Here is an 8,576-nt window from a genome sequence, read left to right on the forward strand (position 1 = left end):
ACAGTTGTGTGGAGGGCCATCATATTATCTTCTTGTGTTAGTGAGAGCATCCACCTGCCTCTACTGCCCTCCATTATTTATAATTTGACTTGAGCTATTTGTAAGGTGTAATGGGTAGCCTTAAATGGCGAGTTGAGAGAGTTAAACATTTTCTGCTTGGCTAGAGAGAGGAAGGCCTAAACTGTCACTTTACACAGAAGTGCTGTGCCTATTCAACTTGTGGGGACATGTGCCCCTTCAAATATTTGAGTTTGGATGGCTTTAGAAGTTGTTAAATTCTGTTTTCACAATAAGTGTTTTTTATTACCCCTCAATAATGAGATATATAAACAAAAGTTGCTTTTCTGTATGTTCTTATTCATATTTAACTGGTACGCACAGTCCCCGCCTTTCTGTCAAGGCTACTTGGTTCCTTCCAGCTGGAAAGCACTTCTTGGTAGCAGCGACAGCAAGTAAAGCTGCGCAGCTGTGCAGTTGTGTAGAAACGCTGTTAACTGCAGTGTGAGGTATGAACAACCAATTTCAGCTCACACCATGAAACAGTATGACCTGAATGAATGTGTAGATTATTAAAGCTTCAGAATTTCCCTGTTAAAAGTGACTTTAGCATCTGTGGTTTTAACAATAACCCACAAGTAATTGGTGTTAGCTTGTTCTCCTACAAAACGGGATGGACATTGGGAGATTCCTTTATAGAGTCGAGAGCTACATAGTGTAAGTAAAAACAGTAGCTATATGTTAGTGAGTTTTCTTTGCTTCACATTAAATAATCAATGGTGCTGGCTAGCTGGCTAACCAGCTGTTCAGTATTGCTAATAAATGGGATATGGTTTTAGTAAGTGTCATTCAATTATAGTTGTACATAGTTACTGATAGCAGGATCGTAAACATAGAAGCCAGAGCAGATAATTACTGGTTACAACTTTGTTTGGTGTGAACATTAAGATATGTGAATTGTGAATCTGTGCCTCCTCAAAAAAAAAAAAAAAATTGGCTGCATGATGCCTCTGACTTAACATAGCGACGTTTCAAGTCATTGACCGTAATCTGTGATTTTACAAAACATTCCAGTGTCTACATTCTTTACTGGTGATTAGGATGAAAATGTTGAGCAGCAGTGATAACTTGCACAAGAGCTTGCAGTGTGAACAGTGAAGCAGTGAAAGAGTGAACAAATGCATTACAGATAAACTGGATCACCATATTAAAACCAGGTGTGAGTGAGCGTAGGAAAGTAACTCGTTTTGGCTTCAACAAGGTTCACAGGGTTTACTTCTTTGATAACAATCAATATTTTTAAACAAATCATATGTAATTAGTAATGGATCACATGTTTATGAGGGCAAAAAGGTTGGAGAAAATTATTTTAATCAATATACTGTATACATACCTTGTGTTATGCGTACAGCTGTGTCTACTCATTAGAACTAAAGTATGCAGCTGTATGGGTGAGTCACAGTGCTGCGGTCAGTCTGCACTATCTGCTTCACCGCCGCTTAAATCACCTCATGATTATGTCTACCTCGTATGACTGCACTTCTTAAGACTGAGGACTTGATGTACTTACAAGACTGGTCCAATCTGATCTCACAGAAATAAGACCACGACCTCTTAACTCCGTATTACATGATTGTTCCCTTTACTGTATTAAAAAAGGCAATTATATTTCTCTTTTATCACTTTCCTCCCTAACAATAATAATTTAAAATTGATGATAATGATGTTGATAATGATGTGTGAAGAGCACTTCCCCCGCATTGGAATGAAGAATTTGTATGATATGATGAAAATGCTCACTTGTGGATAGCTGACTTTTTGCTTGTGAATTTGCACATAATTCAGTTTGATATGATTTGAAATTGTGTGAAGAGTTTCAACATCATCTGTGTTAAATAAATGTATTTGTATTTTCTCTCATTCATTTTTTTCATACATTTCGTACATTTTGTTTTAAGCCTGTTTTTCACTAGCCAAAATTAGCATTAGCATCATAACAGTCACAAAATTAGCACAGTTATAGACTGTAAATGTACCGTTTATAACCAAGCTAGCCGCTAACAGCTATCGTTAAGGTCAGCTCCACCTCTTGCCCAAACATGGTCACTCCTGGCTTCAAAAAACCAAGATGGCAACGGTTAAAATGCTGACCTTGCGGCTTCAAAACAGGAGTCCACAAACCAATGGGTGACCTCATGGTGGCTACATCCATTATTTTTTTATAGTCTATGGTTTTGTATTTCCTGTTACGAAACCATAATTTATTTCAAACTGATTAAGATTTTGTGTGTGTTCTCTCTCTCTCTCTCTCTCTCTCTCTCTCATACACACACACACACACATACAAAACACTGGAGTGCTTTATTGGATGATGTGGCTCAATAATAATTGAGGAAGACTCTATGTTTTAGGAATGATGATTTCATATTAAATATCTTTAGCCACATATTCTTGGAAATATAAAATTAAATGAGCAACTTCCCATTTTACAATCAGGCTACACGATTCACTGAACAAGAACCCTACAGCCATAACATCCCTGGTAATAATCACAAATCAGGAAAGCCCTGGATACTGTATGAGGTGTATGATAACACCAAGTGCGTCCTGCATGCTGGTTCTCTGATGAGAGACAGAGATAGATAAACAGAGAAAGAGGAGTCAGCTCAGATTTATTCAGGGGGGTCTGTCTATATATACAAAGCTCTAGCTAAATTTAAAGTCTGTTGACATGGGACACACATAACCCCTCTCTCCTTTTGCTGTCTGCCTGTCACTTTACCTGACCCCTCCCAAATATACACACACAAACATTTGAGAGCATCACACAAAGAAATGCTTGGTATGTTTATGGCCCACGCATTTTGAAAAGGCAGACAGAAAGACAAATGCTCCTTTTGTTTATGCATTCACATAAATATGTACATTTGCACACTTATGCTTAATTGATAATAATAGATGATATAAACTCATTAGCATTGGATTTTCTCCATTTTTCTTTCTCTCTTGCTTTGTCTCTTTTGTTTCTCTCTTTCATATACATTCAGTCCCCCACACACAGTTTGTTTGACAGACCCATCAGCCACGAGTGGCCGTAACAAAGTATTTCTTCTCCTATGCCTCAGGGCTATTCAGACATTTAAGGATGCACAGGCCACACAAAACCAGTTTAAAGCTCAGATACTGCTAATGATTTAACATATAAAAAACATAAGATATGATATGGTAAGATACCATAAGATAAGAGAAGATAGCATAACATAACATAGGAAGGCACCACAAGTTAGCTTATTTTACTTATAGCTGCTCTAATCAATATGTTTATATCAACAATGGATCTAAAGACTACATGTAATGTGGAAGGGGTCGCTTGTGGTGACAAACTCACAGAGTTTTAGCGTCTTTCAACTTATCCTACCTGCCCAAAACCTAACAGTAGAGTTAGCAAAATGTTAGCCAGATATTCACCTCAGGGGTGGTGGAGACCAAAACGGAGCTAAAAGGAGAGTGAGTGTAAGACTTTTGTTCATCACAAACATGACTACAAATGAATGCTAATGTTGCTCTGTGCTTGCTGGATGTATAAATAGGCTAACAATTTAGCCATATCAACTTAAAAGGTGATAATGTGACGGTGTCGTGATTACAGCTTATTTACGCTGCAAAAGTGCTGAAAATTCAAGGTTTAACTTAATTTTTAAATGCAATGGCACATTATTTTTCTCTTAAATGAAAAATTGAATTCATAAACACCATTTCTACATTCAGTACACCTGACGTTAGCAAATGCAGTATACTGTTGTATATCTGACTTTACTGAATAAGTTTAGTGATTTTCTGACTCTTCTCTGCTTGTGCTACTGTTGCACCACATTTTAGTATTTACCATAATAAGCACTTGGTGGTTACAGTAGCTGCTGTTTAGTAAAAGCTACATGTTGTCACTTTAACTTAACCTAACATGCCATAACATAATTTGCTTTTTATTCGCTGGTGTACAGACAGTAGAGAGGATGCAGGATATGAGTGGAGGGAGGGGTAATGACATGCAATAAAAGGACCTCATACTATGGCATTACAGTTACAGTATATGGCGTGCGTTAGGCTACCAAGACGCCCCAACAACATAACTGTTTAATCATCCCTTAAGGTTATAGATGACCTCATGGGATGACATCACAGCAGCACCTAAGTAAATCCCCTCTCCTTTCCGTTACCACAACATACTTTGCCAAACTCAGCTGTAACAAGGTCTCTGCCAAACATCAGCATCATGGGACTGACATGTACACAACACAGTGGCCACATACCAGACTTCTTTCATGCCTTTCATGTCATGACATCACCAAGCTGTCCTCACCCACTGTTAATGTACAATGATGTTTGACCGCAGCTCAGTGACATGTGAAATTACCACCGCTATAGAGCCACATTTTACTGAATTGCTCAAGTGTTTGATGTTGTCAAAATAGAGGAATACTCCTTTAACTGAGTTTTTAGGTTTGTTCAGGTGGGAGACAGCTGTCATGATCTAAAACAGAAAAGGAGATAATGCTGCTGGCTCACTCTGAGGTTATATTGTCATTGTTCAGTAAGAGAAAAAAGCAATAGGGAAGGAGGAGGTGGGACAGGGCGGGGATCCGGGTCTGTAACTGGAAAACTTCAGGCGCACTAGATAGACTGGATGAAGGTGGAGCTCATTGTTGGAAAGGCAGCTTTGTCGATATTACTCCACCCCCTTCTCTCTCTGCCCCCTCCCAATGCACACACAGATACGGTTTTCCTATATTTTCTCCACAGCCTATCATGTAATAGTAGAAACATATGCGCACTGGTGTGCTGACATGTGCGCAGGCCCTGGGTCCACAGGGAGGGTGAGGGATACATGGTGCACTGAAAAAATACTATTAATTCTTCTCCTCCTTTCCTCTCTGTTTTCCTTTACTTTCCCCTCTGCTATTCTCTCTATAACTCTCCCCACTTTCCACTCCTCAGTTCTTGCTTGTTCCATATGCAACCAAGCTTGCTGGTCTCCACTTTGCTTCTCCGTTTCTCACTTCTATTGGCCTCATTCTACTTTGTCGTTTTGCAATTTAGCAAATCTCCCTCACTTTTTCTTTCACTCCCCCTTCCTCATTTTTCCTCGTCCTCTCTGACTAACATTTTCAACCATCGCCTTGTGTGTTGAAACAAGTCGCGCAAAGACTGAAAAATGTTTTTAAAGAGAACAAAAGTCCTTGACAGCTGCACATTTGCCTTGGCTCCTACTTTTGAGCAAATTCCATCCCACCCTTTTGCATCACTCACTGCTCCGCCTGCCTCACGTTCTCACAGCTCCCACGTTTTCTCTTTCCGTCACTTTTTCTCCTTCCTCCACTCCCTCCCTTCTCCTCTCCTTCTCTCAACTCTCCCCTCGTTTCTTTTCCCCCACTTTATGACCCCTTTCTTCCAGATCCCTCCCCCCCCCCACTTCCCTCACCTCTCTTTTGTAAAGTCTCCGCTCTTAGTTTACCCTCACTCTTGTCACCCTGCAACCCATCCTGAAGGTTTGTTTTTGCTTCCATTTCTGTCTTGGACAACAGAATTGTCATTTTACTGTGACCATGATCCAATATCCCTCTGTCAGCACAATTTAAACCAATCAGAGTGAAGCGTGGTGTTGACCATGACTCTGGGAGCGGATATCAACAATCGGGATAGACAGACTGCAGGGCAGACATACTGTGCAGAAAAAGACCAAGAGATCTTCAATCAATTAGAGTAAAGTCTGTCACAGCTATGTCTGAGACTGCTCTGTGGTGACTCATTTTCTTTGAGGATCATCTCATGAGTGTATACTTTAGCATGGTGGGTGTTCACTAAAAAAGGGAGGATGACTTTCGTCTGTGGGATAAGAAACATACTCTCCTTCCAGGGGGGAATGTAAACAGCAGCATTTTACAAGATTGCTGTATGTCACTATTTTCTCAAGACTTCCTCTCAATGATGTTAAGTGTGGTGGTAATAATAGAAACTTTTGGTTGCATTCCCACACCACTGATTCAATGAGTAAAAAAAGGAATTATATGAACAGCAGACTGTGGTTGCCGGTTGTCCTCAGAGAAACTTTGAGCTGTTTTATAAAGGGAAACTTGCGACAGAACAATATCACAACAAAAGCAGTGATTGTTCTGTCATTAATGAGAAAGAACAGTCACCTTGACAATTCTCCACCTGTTAAGTTTTCAAATTAGCACAACAAAAAAGAAAACCCAGACAAGAGCACAGTGTAGCCATGTGCGGTCAAGACGTTCTTTACTACTTTTAGCTCCTGGGATCGAACCAGGCTCTAAATCACGCTCTTGTATATGCCTTTAACACTGTTCTAAAGCTGTGGTCACAGTGGATGGATGTGGCCAGGATGCTGCCTGTTTTGTTTTGATCCACAGCTTTCAGTAGGTGACGCTCAATTTAGGTGTCAGGTGATATCAAATTAAAAGTGAGTTATGGAAACCCTAGGCCTGCTGAGTATGTCTCTTTTTTGTCGAGTCTGACCACAGCTTTTAAAAAATCATGTGAGCAAAATCTACGGGAGAATAGATTTTATTATCATGTGTCAAAATGCTCTCACTTTCTTCTGCTCTGTCTGTGCTTAGGGGGATGTTTGGATTCCTGAGCTCCGTGCTCCATCTCGTCCTGCCCCGGGCAAGTCCTCAGGTCAAAGCAGAGCACTGCTGGTCTTCAAAGGTCAGGTTTTCACATTAGCCTCACCTTGATGTCTTAACTTTCCTCCCTGCACACGCCCTCCCACATAACACCAAAGTAGTAGTTTTCATAAGGCAGTTCAGCCAAAATCATCCGGTCCAACATTCAATCATAGAAATTATTGTGACACATAAAATGTTCCTGTTTTTAACTTTAAAAACTGAGGTTTTCTTAGGAAACCATTATATACTTAATGGGGAAAAAATTCTTAGGGGGTGCAATTTCCCTGAAATAAAGTTTTGTCCATGATTCAGTAAGCTGGTTCTTTTCCATTAACAATCGACTTATGGCAGTCACATGCAACTTTTCAATAAAATGAGTTAACTGGGAGCTCTATCAGTCAGTCATGGCTAAAGTGAATAAGGCTCTCACTTGAAACAATTGAAATCCTGTCAGAGTTTTAAAATTTATTGCGCAGATTTGTTCCTAATTTACCCCACTTACATCCTCTGACATAAGGTGATAGGCATCTTGTGGCTGCATTTCCACCATGTTTGTATTGTGTGATGTGGGTTGTTGCAGGCATGTTCTGTCCTCACTCTGAAGTTCTCCCAAGCTCCAGGACATGGTCTTTAGCACCACTTAATGAGCCTCAACTTCAGCTGCCTTTTTACAGCAAGCCGTAAAGCCAGACAATACATCATTAGTGTCCTCTCTCATGGAATACATGGACTTAGAATCTATTTATTATATAAAAAGCATTTTATATGTCCACAATAATGAGAAAATGTTGGGGAGATCCAGCCAAACATGATTCCCTCCACACTGATGTTGTTTTGTTTAAAGTTTGCTGTCTACACTTAAACTCTAACAACAGAATTTCTTCTTTCTCTATTGGTTGGCAACCAACAAAATTGTCCTTTATTGGCATCATCTGGTTTTGGACAAACATAGTGGGATATTCTACGTTGTATCCACAGATCCTTTTTGTCTCCTTCAACTCTGTTTTTCAATGTAGATACTCAGAAGATACAGGCATATTCATTGACATATATTTCTGTTATTGTAGTCAAAATGACTGCATGAAAATTATGTTGTAATTTGATTGATGGTTGAAATTACATTTTACAAAGACTAATACTAAGGCCTTCTACACATGATTAGCAAAGTGCAGTGTCAAGCAAAGACTGTATGTGAACTACCGAATGTATTTTAGTTAAAGGGCACATTTGCTTTTTGTTACTTTTTTGTCATTTATATTCTGTTATGATGTTGGATGTCTATGTTAAACATGTTCAAAGTTCCAAAACATGGGGTGAACCTATGTAAAAATGCCACCTTCAAGTCAAAAGCCCAGACTTCAGCCTACTCTGAATGCTTTAATTGCAATGTTACTTCTTCATACCCTTCCATGAGCTCATCCATGGGCTCATGGATATATTATAATATCATGGGCTTCTCACGTTGTCCACTCGCATGTTTCAGATTGGATTCGGGCTTGACTATGTACGGACCTATGGAGCTGGCAGAAGTCTGCTGAAGGGCAGCTTCACCAATCAGAACAGAGAGGACTGATAAGGAGGGGGGCCTTAAAGAGACAGGAGCTGAAACAGCTTGTTTCAGACAGGGGCTGAACTGAGAGGCTACATAAAGGGCCAGTATAAGATAAATGAGGAGTTTCTTTGAACTGTAAATCATGCAAAGTTATTCCAGGAAAGCCCCAGAATAAAAATATAGATCTGGAGATGTGCATGTTATGTCCTGCCAATCATTATCCCTTGGAGACAAAGATGGGTAATAAGGGTATGATTAAGAAGGGTGTGGATGCATAAAACAGCTGTCATCTCACTGGTTGTGTATTGAAAGGAAAATGTTGGGGAGATCCAGCCCCAACA

The 8,576-nt window shown here is 39.8% G+C and overlaps 1 long non-coding RNA gene across 1 annotated transcript; it reads left to right on the forward strand.

Moving 5' to 3' along the window:
• The first annotated feature begins 441 nt into the window (after nt 1-441).
• Nucleotides 442-8,276, forward strand: LOC121886085. Its single transcript, XR_006092672.1, has 3 exons — nt 442-506; nt 6,633-6,723; nt 8,167-8,276. It is a non-coding gene; the product is annotated as an uncharacterized LOC121886085 (long non-coding RNA).
• The last annotated feature ends 300 nt before the right edge of the window (nt 8,277-8,576 follow it).

The sequence above is a fragment of the Thunnus maccoyii genome, chromosome 19, assembly GCF_910596095.1.
Source record: "Thunnus maccoyii chromosome 19, fThuMac1.1, whole genome shotgun sequence".
NCBI lineage: Eukaryota > Metazoa > Chordata > Actinopteri > Scombriformes > Scombridae > Thunnus > Thunnus maccoyii.